Genomic DNA, 13,693 nt, shown 5'->3' with positions numbered 1-13,693 from the left:
CATGGCCAATCCACCCTAACCTACACATCCCTGGGACACTATGGGACAATTTCCCATGGCCCATCCACCCTCACCTGCACATCCCTGGGCACTATGGGACAATTTAGCATGGCCAATCCACCCTAACCTACACATCCCTGGGACACTATGGGACAATTTCCCATGGCCAATCCACCCTAACCTGCACATCCCTGGGGACTATGGGACAATTTAGCATGGCTAATTCACCCTCACCTGCACATCCCTGGGCACTATGGGACAATTTAGCATGGCCAATCCACCCTAACCTGCACATCCCTGGGCACTATGGGACAATTTAGCATGGCCAATCCACCCTAACCTGCACATCCCTGGGCACTATGGGACAATTTAGCATGGCCAATCCACCCTAATCTACTGTTCGTGTCCTTATCCAAATGTCTTTTAAACACTGCAACTGTCCCCACTCCCCCCCCACCACCCCACTCCCCCCCCCACCCCCCCACTCCCCCCCCACCCCCCCCACCCCCCCCCCACCCCCCCTCCCACCCCCACTTCCTCAGGAAGGTCATTCCACACACGGACCACCCTCTGGGGAAAATTATTGCCCCTCGTGTCTTTTTCAAAACTTTGTCCTCTCTCCTTCTAAACATACCACCCCAGCCTCAAAATCGACCACCTCCCCACGAGGGGTACCTTGTCTATTTACCCTATCCATGCCCCTCATGATTTTATAAACCTCTATAAGGTCACCCCTCAGCCTCCGACGCTCCAGGGAAAACAGCCCCAGTCTTTTCTGCCTCTCCTTATAACCCAAACACCTCAGTCCCAACAATATCCTTCTGATCCCTCTCATTTTGAATCCCCTTTATTCCATTGGTTCCAGGTCCCTGTGTTCATCAGATAAACATTCCAGACATTCCAAATTCAGCTCTCCACCCAACGGGCTCAATCCTGTATAAGTGGGATCCTCCGTCCCTGAACAGTTTCTCCTAGTATTGTGTCACTTGCAAATCCTGAAATACTGTCCACATACACGGAAATGTCTCTCTCTGTCCTAACGTCTAAACAAGGAAAAGGCACAGGCAATTCGGCCCCTCAACAGGTCGATAGGCCAAGTATAGCACCTACCTTTGGCGCTGAGGGTTGGCAAGGCTGGTTGGGGAGGGGGGGGGGGGTGGGTGGATGTGATGGAGGTAAACATCCACTCAGATTGGGAGCTGCAACACATCCCAACGGAACTCAGATCCAACAGAGATTCCCACAAAAGGTCTGGGACTGTCAATGGAAGAGGGAAGCAAGGTTGGAAGGGATAGCAGGGCGGAGGGAGCAGGATCATTCTCTCGGATGGGTATTGTTAAAGTGGAGAGGGATCAGGAAAAATTTACAAGGATGTTGCCAGGGTTGGAGGATCTGAGCTACAGGGAGAGGCTGAATAGGCTGGGGCTGTTTTCCCTGGAGCGTCAGAGGCTGAGGGGTGACCTTATAGAGGTTTATAAAATAATGAGGGGCATGGATAGGGTAAATAGACAAAGTCTTTTCCCTGGGGGTGGGGGAGTCCAGAATTAGAGGGGCATAGGTTTAGGGTGAGAGGGGAAAGATATAAAAGGGACCTAAGGGGCAACTTTTTCACCCAGAGGGTGGTACGTGTATGGAATGAGCTGCCAGAGGATGTGGTGGAGGCTGGTACAATGACAGCATTTAAGGGGCATTTGGATGGGTATATGAATAGGAAGGGTTTGGAGGGATATGGGCCGGGTGCTGGCAGGTGGGACGAGATTGGGTTGGGATATCTGGGTCAGCACGGAGGAGTTGGGCCGAAGGGTCTGTATTCGTGCTGTCTGACTCCGTGCTGTTGCAGAGTTGGGCCTGGCTGAATGGCTGTCACCGATTAATCACTGTTCACCAATCGGGTGCGTGACCTTGACCCCTCCTTCAAGATGTTGACACCTTTCCCAAAAATGTGCCGTGCACGGCATCGACCAGAAGGACAGTTTCCCAGACTCAGGTTCTAGAATGTTCCTTTTCACAAGAGAGTGAAAGGTAACAGTTGTGCTGAGTCACCACGGACAACAGTGACTCGGTTACGGGACAGTCTCCCACTGACTGTATCTCGCTCACCGGTAAAATCCACCCACAATCCCGCGCACACCCCCCAAAAACGCCCAGCTGCACTCTGGGATTGACTAGAATGATCCAAAGGTTCTACTGAGCAGAGGGACACCCACAAGAGGGTGTGCAGCCACTGATCTCCGGCACATTCCGTGATCAGGGCAAGAGGTCTGTATCACGGGATACCACAAAATACACAGACCAAATCCCCAAAGCCCACATCAAAACCTCCACTGACACCACTGAGGGAGTGCCGCACTGTCGGAGGGTCAGTGCTGAGGGAGGGCCGCACTGTCGGAGGGTCAGTGCTGAGGGAGTGCCACACTGTCGGAGGGTCAGTGCTGAGGGAGTGGGCACTGTCGGAGGGTCAGTGCTGAGGGAGTGCCGCACTGTCGGAGGGTCAGTGCTGAGGGAGTGGGCACTGTCGGAGGGTGAGTGCTGAGGGAGAGCCGCACTGTCGGAGGGTCAGTGCTAAGGGAGTGGGCACTGTCGGAGGGTCAGTGCTGAGAGAGTGGGCACTGTCGGAGGGTCAGTGCTGAGAGAGTGGGCACTGTCGGAGGGTCAGTGCTGAGGGAGTGCCGCACTGTCGGAGGCTCAGTGCTGAGGGAGTGCCGCACTGTCGGAGGGTCAGTGCTGAGGGAGTGCCGCACTGTCAGAGGGTCAGTGCTGAGGGGGTACCGCACTATCGGAGGGTCAGTGCGGAGGGAGTGGGCACTGTGGGAGGGTCAGTGCTGAGGGAGTGCCGCACTGTCGGAGGGTCAGTGCTGAGGGAGTGGGCACTGTCGGAGGGTCAGTGCTGAGGGAGTGCCGCACTGTCGGAGGGTCAGTGCCAAGGGAGTTCCGCACTGTGGGAGGGTCAGTGCTGAGGGAGTGGGCACTGTCGGAGGGTCAGTGCTGAGGGAGTGCCGCAGTGTCGGAGGGTCAGTGCCAAGGGAGTGCTGCACTGTCGGTGGGTCAATGCTGAGGGAGTGGGCACTGTCAGAGGGTCAGTGCTGAGGGAGTGGGCACTGTCAGAGGGTCAGTGCTGAGGGAGTGGGCACTGTCAGAGGGTCAGTGCTGAGGGAGTGCCGCACTGTTGGAGGGTCAGTGCTGAGGGAGCGCTGCACTGTCGGAGGGTCAGTGCTGTGGGAGCACCGCACTGTCGGAGGGTCAGTGCTGAGGGAGTGGGCACTGTCAGAGGGTCAGTGCTGAGGGAGCGCCGCACTGTCGGTGGGTCAGTGCTGAGGGAGTGCCGCACTGTCGGAGGGTCAGTGCTGAGGGAGTGGGCACTGTCGGAGGGTCAGTGCTGAGGGAGTGCCGCACTGTTGGAGGGTCAGTGCTGAGGGAGCGCCGCACTGTTGGAGGGTCAGTGCTGAGGGAGCGCTGCACTGTCGGAGGGTCAGTGCTGTGGGAGCACCGCACTGTCGGAGGGTCAGTGCTGAGGGAGTGGGCACTGTCAGAGGGTCAGTGCTGAGGGAGCGCCGCACTGTCGGTGGGTCAGTGCTGAGGGAGTGCCGCACTGTCGGAGGGTCAGTGCTGAGGGAGTGGGCACTTTTGGAGGGTCAGTGCTAAGGGAGCGGGCACTGTCGGAGGGTCAGTGCTGAGGGAGTGGGCACTGTTGGAGGGTCAGTACTGAGGGAGTGGGCACTGTCAGAGGGTCAGTGCTGAGGGACTGGGCACTGTCGGAGGGTCAGTGCTGAGGGAGCGCCGCACTGTCGGAGGGTCAGTGTTGAGGGAATGCTGCACTGTCGGAGGGTCAGTGCTGAGGAAGTGGGCACTGTCGGAGGGTCAGTGCTGAGGGAGTGCCGCACTGTCGGAGGGTCAGTGCTGAGGAAGTGGGCACTGTCGGAGGGTCAGTGCTGAGGGAGCGCCGCACTGTCGGAGGGTCAGTGCTGAGGGAGTGGGCACTGTCAGAGGGTCAGTGCTGAGGGAGTGGGCACTGTCAGAGGGTCACTGCTGAGGGAGTGGGCACTGTCGGAGGGTCAGTGCTGAGGGAGTGCCGCACTGTCGGAGGGTCAGTGCTGAGGGAGTGCCGCACTGTCGGAGGGTCAGTGCTGAGGGAGTGCCGCACTGTCGGAGGGTCAGTGCTGAGGGAGTGGACACTGTCAGAGGGTCAGTGCTGAGGGAGTGGGCACTGTAAGAGGGTCAGTGCTGAGGGAGCACAGCACTGTCGGTGGGTCCGTGCTGAGGGAGTGGGCACTGTCGGAGGGTCAGTGCTGAGGGAGTGGGCACTGTCGGAGGGTCAGTGCTGAGGGAGTGGGCACTGTCGGAGGGTCAGTGCTGAGGGAGTGGGCACTGTCAGAGGGTCAGTGCTGAGGGAGTGGGCACTGTAAGAGGGTCAGTGCTGAGGGAGCGCAGCACTGTCGGTGGGTCAGTGCTGAGGGAGTGGGCACTGTCGGAGGGTCAGTGCTGAGGGAGTGGGCACTGTCGGAGGGTCAGTGCTGAGGGAGCGCTGCACTGTCGGAGGGTCAGTGCTGAGGGAGCGCCGCACTGTCGGAGGGTCAGTGTTGAGGGAATGCTGCACTGTCGGAGGGTCAGAGCTGAGGAAGTGGGCACTGTCGGAGGGTCAGTGCTGAGGGAGTGCCGCACTGTCGGAGGGTCAGTGCTGAGGAAATGGGCACTGTCGGAGGGTCAGTGCTGAGGGAGCGCCGCACTGTCGGAGGGTCAGTGCTGAGGGAGTGCCGCACTGTCGGAGGGTCAGTGCTGAGGGAGTGCCGCACTGTCGGAGGGTCAGTGCTGAGGGAGTGCCGCACTGTCGGAGGGTCAGTGCTGAGGGAGTGGGCACTGTCAGAAGGTCAGTGCTGAGGGAGTGGGCACTGTAAGAGGGTCAGTGCTGAGGGAGTGCCGCACTGTCGGAGGGTCAGTGCTGAGGGAGTGCCGCACTGTCGGAGGGTCAGTGCTGAGGGAGCGCCGCACTGTCGGAGGGTCAGTACTGAGGGAGTGCCGCACTGTCAGAGGGTCAGTGCTGAGGGAGTGGGCACTGTCGAAGGGTCAGTGCTGAGGGAGTGCCGCACTGTCGGCGGGTCAGTGCTGAAGGAGTGCCGCACTGTCGGAGGGTCAGTGCTGAGGGAGTGCCGCACTGTCGGGGGGTCAGTGCTGAGGGAGTGCCGCACTGTCGGAGGGTCAGTGCTGAGGGACTGCCGCACTGTCGGAGGGTCAGTGCTGAGGGAGTGCCGCACTGTCGGAGGGTCAGTGCTGAGGGAGTGCCGCACTGTCGGAGGGTCAGTGCTGAGGGAGCGCCGCACTGTCGGAGGGTCAGTACTGAGGGAGTGCCGCACTGTCGGAGGGTCAGTGCTGAGGGAGTGGGCACTGTCGGAGGGTCAGTACTGAGGGAGTGGGCACTGTCGGAGGGTCAGTACTGAGGGAGTGGGCACTGTCGGAGGGTCAGTGCTGAGGGAGTGCACTCCTCGTAACGTTCTATTAACATGTCTCCTGTTAACCCTGTCCCCAAACCTGTTCTGTTTCAGTCTGATCACCCCTCATTGTTCTGAACCCCATCAGTTATGGCCAAACCTGATTAACCCTTCTCAATACTCAACTGGCTTCGTCCCAAGGACCAGTCGAGAGAGTGTGTTTTGAACAGTGCCAAATGCCTGGACATCGTTGCCTTGATCGAGTACGCGGGATTGCCTTGCTGACTCAGCAACACCCTGGAGAGCTGGAACATACTCCCTGTGGTCTAACCTCCAAAGCCCCCAGCAATACAGGCCCCAATTCCATCTGCTGTCTGGATGTCCCACTGTATCTGTGTGCTCACCTCCTCTGTGTCATCCACACAGATTCCGAAATCCCGTGTTGTCCCACATCACTTTCACTCTCCATTTGAATTCCCGTCGACATTTCGACTGTTTCCCCCAGCCTGTGTCATCTCCCACTGACCAGCGTTGGCCAAGATGGAGACGTCCAGAACGAGAGGCGCATAGGGTTCGGGTGAGAGGGGGAAGGTTTAAAAGGGACCTAAGGGGCAACTTTTTCACCCAGAGGGTGGTACGTGTATGGAATGAGCTGCCAGAGGATGTGGTGGAGGCTGGTACAATTACAGCATTTAAGAGGCATTTGGATGGGGATATGAATAGGAAGGGTTTGGAGGGATATGGGCCGGGTGCTGGCAGGTGGGACTAGATTGGGTTGGGATATCTGGGTCAGCATGGAGGAGTTGGGCCGAAGGGACTCTTTGCGTACTGTACATCTCTCTGACTCTCTGAGACGATAACTCATTAAACGGTCCATCTCTCCCCTTTGAATGACCCAGCGTCCTAACCACAACATGTCCGCCCACCTGCTCGTGTATCGTTGGCCACTTTGGGCACATTACGGTCTGCGCCAGCCTCCAATTCACGGAAACAAAGTACAACGTATTAAGGTCGGGTTGGGGAGGTTGGTATGGGGCTGGGAGAGGTTACAGAAAAGGCGGACGGTGTGTTAGCTTTTATTGGGAAAGGGATAGAGTTTCAGAACCATGAGGTCATTGTGCGGCCGCACTTGGAGTATTGCGTACAGCTCTGGTCACCGCAGTATAGGAAGGAGGTGGAAGCTTTGGGAAGGGAGCAGAGGGGATTTACCAGGATACTGCCTGGTCTGGAGGGAAGGTCTTATGAGGAAAGGCTGAGGGACTTGAAGCTGTTCTCGTTAGAGAGAAGAAGGTTGAGAGGTGACTTAACTGAGACATACAAGATAATCAGAGGGTTGGATAGGGTGGACAGGGAGAGGCTTTTTCCTCAGGATGGTGACGGCGAGCACGAGGGGATATAGCTTTAAACTGAGGGGGTGATAGATATAGGACAGATGTCAGAGGGAGGTTCTTTACTCAGAGAGTATTAGGGGCGTGGAACACTCTGCCTGTAACAGACTCGCCAACGTTAAGGGCATTGAAATGGACATTGGATAGGCACGTGGATGAGAATGGAACAGGGTAGGTTCAATGGGCTTCAGATTGGGTTCACGGGGCAGCACAACACCCAGGGCCGAAGGGCCTGTACTGCACTGGAAATGTTACAGAGATAGGGAGGGGGTTACAGAGATAGGGAGGGGGTGTAGGGGATGGAGGGGGTTACAGAGATAGGGAGGGGGTGTAGGGGATGGAGGGGGTTACAGAGATAGGGAGGGGGTGTAGGGGCTGGAGGGGGTTACAGAGATAGGGAGGGGGTGTAGGGGCTGGAGGGGGTTACAGAGATAGGGAGGGGGTGTAGGGGCTGGAGGGGGGTTACAGAGATAGGGAGGGGGTGTAGGGGCTGGAGGGGGTTACAGAGATGGGGAGGGGGTGTAGGGGCTGGAAGGGGGTTACAGAGATAGGGAGGGGGTATAGGGGCGGGAGGGGGTTACAGAGACAGGGAGGGGGTGCAGGGTCAGAGGGGGTTACAGGGATAGGGAGGGGTTTGGGTGCTGTCTGATGACCGAGTCAGACCGTTTTCAGGGTCAGCTGTTTTACGATGGTGTAGTGGTGTGTGAGGGCTGGGTGAAATGTTGGCTCTGGAGTTAGTGCTGTCCTCCCACATCATACAAGACTGAACCGACAGACAGCCCAAAGGTCATGAGGAAAGATTCGTTCTTCCACAATGAAGGCCTGGTCCAACACAACCACAAACAGAATTGAAGGTGGAACAGTGAAGATACAGGATTATCTTCAGCCCGTACACATTTGGTTTTGGAACTCCTTCTCTCCGAGAGATCTCTGTCCTCCAATGTCCCTTCCTGCTCCGGGCTCGGTCTGACCACCCGTTCGAGTGGACCTCCCTCACTGTTGTGACCAGCTCCTTCGAGTTCCTGTTCTCCCTTGGTCGATTGTTCCATTTCCCGCTCATCAATTTCCCACCCCCTTCATCCTGGTCACCTTTGATGAGGTCGGGGGGAGAGGACGGGATCCCACAACGAATCCATTCTGGGTCCACAAGGGTTTACAGAGGCTACACAAATGAAATCGTGTTCTGAGCAACAGATGGCACTCAGTCCATAAGTCCACAGGGTTCAGGTGGAGGGCGAGGGGATTCTTACAGGATCTGGATAATGTAGAAATAGGGCATTCAGCCCATCACGCCCATCCTGACCCTCCAAACAGCATCCCACCCTAACTCACCTCCGACCCAATCATCCTGCATTTCCCATGGCCAATCCACCCTAATCTGCACATCCCTGGGCACTATGGGACAATTTCCCATGGCCAATCCACCCTAACCTGCACATCCCTGGGCACTATGGGACAATTTCCCATGACCAATCCACCCTAACCTACACATCCCTGGGCACTATGGGACAATTTCCCATGGCCAATCCACCCTAACCTACACATCCCTGGGCACTATGGGAGATGTAGTTCAGGGTGTGACAGAGATCTTCTTAACAGAATGGTGTCAATGAGCTGAGATGTCCTCCCCGCGCCCCCACCCCGAGCAGCAGAGGTAATGAATACTTTCACGTGGAAATTAGGGGGATGCCCCAGGGAATGAAGTGTACACAGGATCTCTGGGGAGTGTGTGGAAATGGGACTGATTGGACTGCTGTAGAGAGAGCTAGCACCGGGGTAATGGGCTGAATGGCCTCTGCCTGTGCTGTGAAGTTTGCTGGGATCTCGTGGTGGACTGAACAAGCGATCTGATGTCGTTTAGTGGACTCAAGGCTGAGTGAGCCTTTTAATCAGTAATGGGGAATGACAGATTTGGGGAAAAAGGCCGGGACGTGGGGCTGAGGGTTATCAGAGCAGACAGATGGGCTGAATGGCCTCCTGCCACTGCTGTGCCCTTACGCAACATCTCGAAGTGAGTCTGAACGTCTGCTGTCCTCGATTGAGGTGTAACGTGGTGACAAGCCGAGACATTGTCCCTCAACGCTAACTAACACCACCCCCACCCCCCCACCACCCCCACCCCCCCCCCACCCCCCTCCACCTTCAAACTTTCAGCTGATCGGCGAGCGCTACTCTGCATTTTCGTAGCGCCGCTGTGTTTCCTGCCCACTTCAACCTGACGTCCTCCGACCTCCTCCATACACGTGCGCCCACAAACCCGACCTCCCCGGCCGTTTCCCCACCTCAAGCCTGCTCCCATGCGCTGCCCCCCTCCCCCCTCCCCACCCCCCTGGGGAACACCGGTCTCTCTCTCTCTCTCTCTCCTTGGGCTGGGCTCGGTGGAGGGGGAGGGGGTGATGTCCCATTGCCGCGGTCGAGATTGGGTCAGCGAAGGGCTTTGTCATCAGTCAGAGGGAATCAAGAATTACAGGGAGAAAGGCAGGAAAGTGGAGCTGAGGGCTATCAGATCAGTGGGCTGAATAGCCTTCATCGGCTCCTGTATCGCATCATACAGCGTGGAAACAGGCCCTTCGGCCCATCTGGCCCGTGCTGACCACAGTGCCCAACCAGCTCGTTCCAATTGTCCCCATATGGTCCCTCTCCCTCTAAACCCGTCCCATTCAGGTCCCTGTCCAAATGGTTTTGAAACGTTGTTATTGTAGCTGCCTCACCCCCCTTTCTCTGGCAGCTCGTTCCCACCACCCCCCACTCTCTGTGTGAAGCAGTTCCCCCTTTCCCCTCTCACCCTTAACCCTCTGCCCTCTAGTTTCCGATTCCCCATCCCTGGAGAACAGACGATCTGCATCCACCCTATCGATGCCCCTCATCCACCTCACTGAGGTCACCCCTCATTCTCCGACGGTCCAAGGGAACGCAGTCCTATCCTGGCCAATCCCTCCCTGTAATTCCGGCCTGCTAGCCCGAGAAACATCCTCATCAATCCTCTTTGCGCTCTGTTCGGTTTAACGCTGTCTGTCCTATAACAGGGTGAGAGTCAAGAGTGCCGTGCTGGAAAAGCACAGCAGGTCAGGCAGCATCCGAGGAGCAGGAACATCGACGTTTCAATGTTCCACCTTCAGTTCCGTTTGTGGTTGGGATGGACCAGGCCTTCATTGTGGAAGAACGAATCTTTCCTCATGACCTTTGGGCTGTCTGTCGGTTCAGTCTTGTATGATGTGGGAGGGACAGCACTAACTCCAGAGCCAACATTTCACCCAGCCCTCACACACCACTACACCATCGTAAAACAGCTGACCCTGAAAACGGTCTGACTCGGTCATCAGACAGCACCCAAACCCCTCCCTATCCCTGTAACCCCCTCTGACCCTGCACCCCCTCCCTATCTCTGTAACCCCCTCCAGCCCCTACACCCCCTCCCTATCCCTGTAACGCCCTCCAGCCCCTACACCCCCTCCCTATCTCTGTAACCCCCTCTGACCCTGCACCCCCTCCCTATCTCTGTAACCCCCCTCTGACCCTGCACCCCCTCCCTATCTCTGTAACCCCCTCCAGCCCCTACACCCCCTCCCTATCTCTGTAACCCCCTCCAGCCCCTACACTCCCTCCCTATCTCTGTAACCCCCCCTCCAGCCCCTACACCCCCTCCCTATCTCTGTAACCCCCTCCAGCCCCTACACCCCCTCCCTATCTCTGTAACCCCCTCCAGCCCCTACACCCCCTCCCTATCTCTGTAACCACCTCCAGCCCCTACACCCCCTCCCTATCTCTGTAACCCCCTCCAGCCCCTATACCCCCTCCCTATCTCTGTAACCCCCTCCAGCCCCTACACCCCCTCCCTATCTCTGTAACCCCCTCCAGCCCCCTACACCACCCCCCTCCCTATCTCTGTAACCCCCTCCAGCCCCTACACCCCCCTCCCTATCTCTGTAACCCCCTCCAGCCCCTACACCCCCCCTCCCTATCTCTGTAACCCCCTCCAGCCCCTACACCCCCTCCCTATCTCTGTAACCCCCTCCAGCCCCTACACCCCCTCCCTATCTCTGTAACCCCCTCCAGCCCCTACACTCCCTCCCTATCTCTGTAACCCCCCCTCCAGCCCCCTACACCCCCTCCCTATCTCTGTAACGCCCTCCAGCCCCTACACCCCCTCCCTATCTCTGTAACCCCCTCCAGCCCCCTACACCCCCTCCCTATCTCTGTAACCCCCCTCCATCCCCTACACCCCCTCCCTATCTCTGTAACCCCCTCCAGCCCCTACACCCCCTCCCTATCTCTGTAACCCCCCCTCCAGCCTCTACACCCCCTCCCTATCTCTGTAACCCCCCTCCAGCCCCTACACCCCCTCCCTATCTCTGTAACCCCCTCCAGCCCCTACACCCCCCTCCCTATCTCTGTAACCCCCTCCAGCCCCTACACCCCCCTCCCTATCTCTGTAACCCCCTCCAGCCCCTACACCCCCTCCCTATCTCTGTAACGCCCTCCAGCCCCTACAACCCCCCTCCCTATCTCTGTAACCCCCTCCAGCCCCTACACCCCCTCCCTATCTCTGTAACCCCCCTCCAGCCCCTACACCCCCTCCCTATCTCTGTAACCCCCTCCAGCCCCTACACCCCCTCCCTATCTCTGTAACCCCCTCCAGCCCCTACACCCCCTCCCTATCTCTGTAACCCCCTCCAGCCCCTACACCCCCTCCCTATCTCTGTAACCCCCCTCCAGCCCCTACACCCCCTCCCTATCTCTGTAACCCCCCTCCAGCCCCTACACCCCCTCCCTATCTCTGTAACCCCCCTCCAGCCCCTACACCCCCTCCCTATCTCTGTAACCCCCCTCCAGCCCCTACACACCCCCTCCCTATCTCTGTAACCCCCCTCCAGCCCCTACACCCCCTCCCTATCTCTGTAACCCCCTCCAGCCCCTACACCCCCTCCCTATCTCTGTAACCCCCCCTCCAGCCCCTACACCCCCTCCCTATCTCTGTAACCCCCTCCAGCCCCTACACCCCCTCCCTATCTCTGTAACCCCCTCCAGCCCCCTACACCCCCCTCCCTATCTCTGTAACCCCCCTCCAGCCCCTACACCCCCCTCCCTATCTCTGTATCTCCCTCCAGCCCCTACACCCCCTCCCTATCTCTGTAACCCCCTCCAGCCCCTACACCCCCTCCCTATCTCTGTAACCCCCTCCAGCCCCTACACCCCCTCCCTATCTCTGTAACCCCCCCTCCAGCCCTGCCTTCATCCTTTTTTCCCCTCATCGGACGGGGTATTGATTCGAAGAGTTGGCCCGTCATGTTCCAGCCCTTGGATTTGGCCGCACTCGCAATACTGGGTCCAGCTCTGGTCACCTCGTTACCAAAAGGACGTGGATGATTTCGGAAGGGCACAGGGAAGGTTCACCAGGATGGTGCCTGGTATGGACCACACTCCCTATGAAGAGACTCACAGAGTCATAGAGATGGACAGCACGGAAACAGACCCTTCGGCCCAACCCGTCCATGCTGACCCAGATATCCCAACCCAATCCAGTCCCACCAGCCAGCACCTGGCCCATATCCCTCCAAACCCTTCCTATTCATATACCCCATCCAAATGCCTCTTAAATGCTGTAATTGTACCAGCCTCCATCACTTCCTCTGGCAGCTCATTCCATACACACACCACCCTCTGGGTGAAAAAGTTGCCCCCTTAGGTCCCTTTTATATCTTTCCCCTCTCACCCTAAACCTATGCCCCTCTAGTTCTGGACTCCCCCACCCCAGGGGGGCAAGACCTTGTCTATTTATCCTATCCATGTCCCTCATGATTTTGTAAACCTCTAGGAGGCCGTTCAGCCCCCCTCCTCCAGCCTGTTACACAGGAACAGGAGGCCATTCAGCCCCCCTCCTCCAGCCTGTTACACAGGAACAGGAGGCCATTCAGCCCCTGGAGCCTGTTCTGCTGCTGAGTCCCCTCCTAACCCCACTGCCATGTTTTCCTCATCCTTCACCTCCCCCTCCCCACAACCCCCCCCCCGATGGATCTGTTTTAGCATTGGGGGTGTGTGTGTGTATGTGGGTGGGTGGGTGTGGGGTGGGGTGGTGTGCGTGGGTGTGCGGGTGGGGGTGTGCGTGGGTGGGTGCGTGGGTGGGTGTGTGGGTGGGTGTGTGTGTGGGGGGGGGTGTGGGTGGGTGTATGTGTGGGGGGTGTGGGGTGTGGTGTGTGTGTGTGGTGAGTAGGTGTGTGGGGGTGTGTGTGAGTGAGTGGGTGTGTGAGTGGGTGTGTGTGTGGGTGTGTGGGTGGGTGTGTGTGTGGGTGTGTGTGTGGGTGGGTGTGGGTGGGTGTGTGGGTGTGTGTGTGTGGGAGTGTGTGGGTGTGTGTGTGTGTGAGTGGGTGTGTGTGTGGGTGTGTGTGTGTGTGTGTGGGAGTGTGGGGGTGTGTGTGTGTGAGTGGGTGTGTGTGTGTGTGAGTGGGTGTGTGTGGGGGTGTGTGTGTGTGTGGGAGTGTGTGTGTGTGTGAGTGGTGTGTGTGGGTGTTTTGGTGTGTGTGGGTGTGTGTGGGGGTGTGTGGGTGTGTGTGGGGGTGTGTGGGGGTGTGTGGGGGTGTGTGTGGGGGCGTGTGTGGGGGCGTGTGTGGGGGCGTGTGTGGGGGGCGTGTGTGGGGGCGTGTGTGGGGGCGTGTGTGGGGGCGTGTGTGGGGGTGTGTGTGTGTGGGCGTGTGTGGGTGTGTGTGGGTGGGTGTGTGGGGGTGTGTGGGTGGGTGCGGGTGTGTGTGGGGGTGTGTGTGTGGTGGGGGTGTGTGTGTGGGGGTGTGTGTGTGGGGGGTGTGGGAGTGTGGGGGTGTGTGTGTGTGTGAGTGGGGTGTGTGGGTGTGTGTGCGTGTGCGCGTGTGTGCGCGCGTGTGTGTGTGT

The 13,693-nt window shown here is 58.3% G+C and overlaps 1 protein-coding gene across 1 annotated transcript in view; it reads right to left on the bottom strand.

Moving 5' to 3' along the window:
• The window catches only part of LOC140458864 (uncharacterized), an 861,596-nt gene that overhangs the window by 839,283 nt on the left and 8,620 nt on the right, over nucleotides 1–13,693 (bottom strand). The window lies entirely within an intron of this gene.

Source organism: Chiloscyllium punctatum, chromosome 34 (genome assembly GCF_047496795.1).
Source record: "Chiloscyllium punctatum isolate Juve2018m chromosome 34, sChiPun1.3, whole genome shotgun sequence".
NCBI classification, from domain to species: Eukaryota; Metazoa; Chordata; class Chondrichthyes; order Orectolobiformes; family Hemiscylliidae; genus Chiloscyllium; species Chiloscyllium punctatum.
The sequence above is the reverse complement of the archived record's forward strand: the minus strand, read 5'-3'. Positions and strand labels throughout refer to the sequence as shown.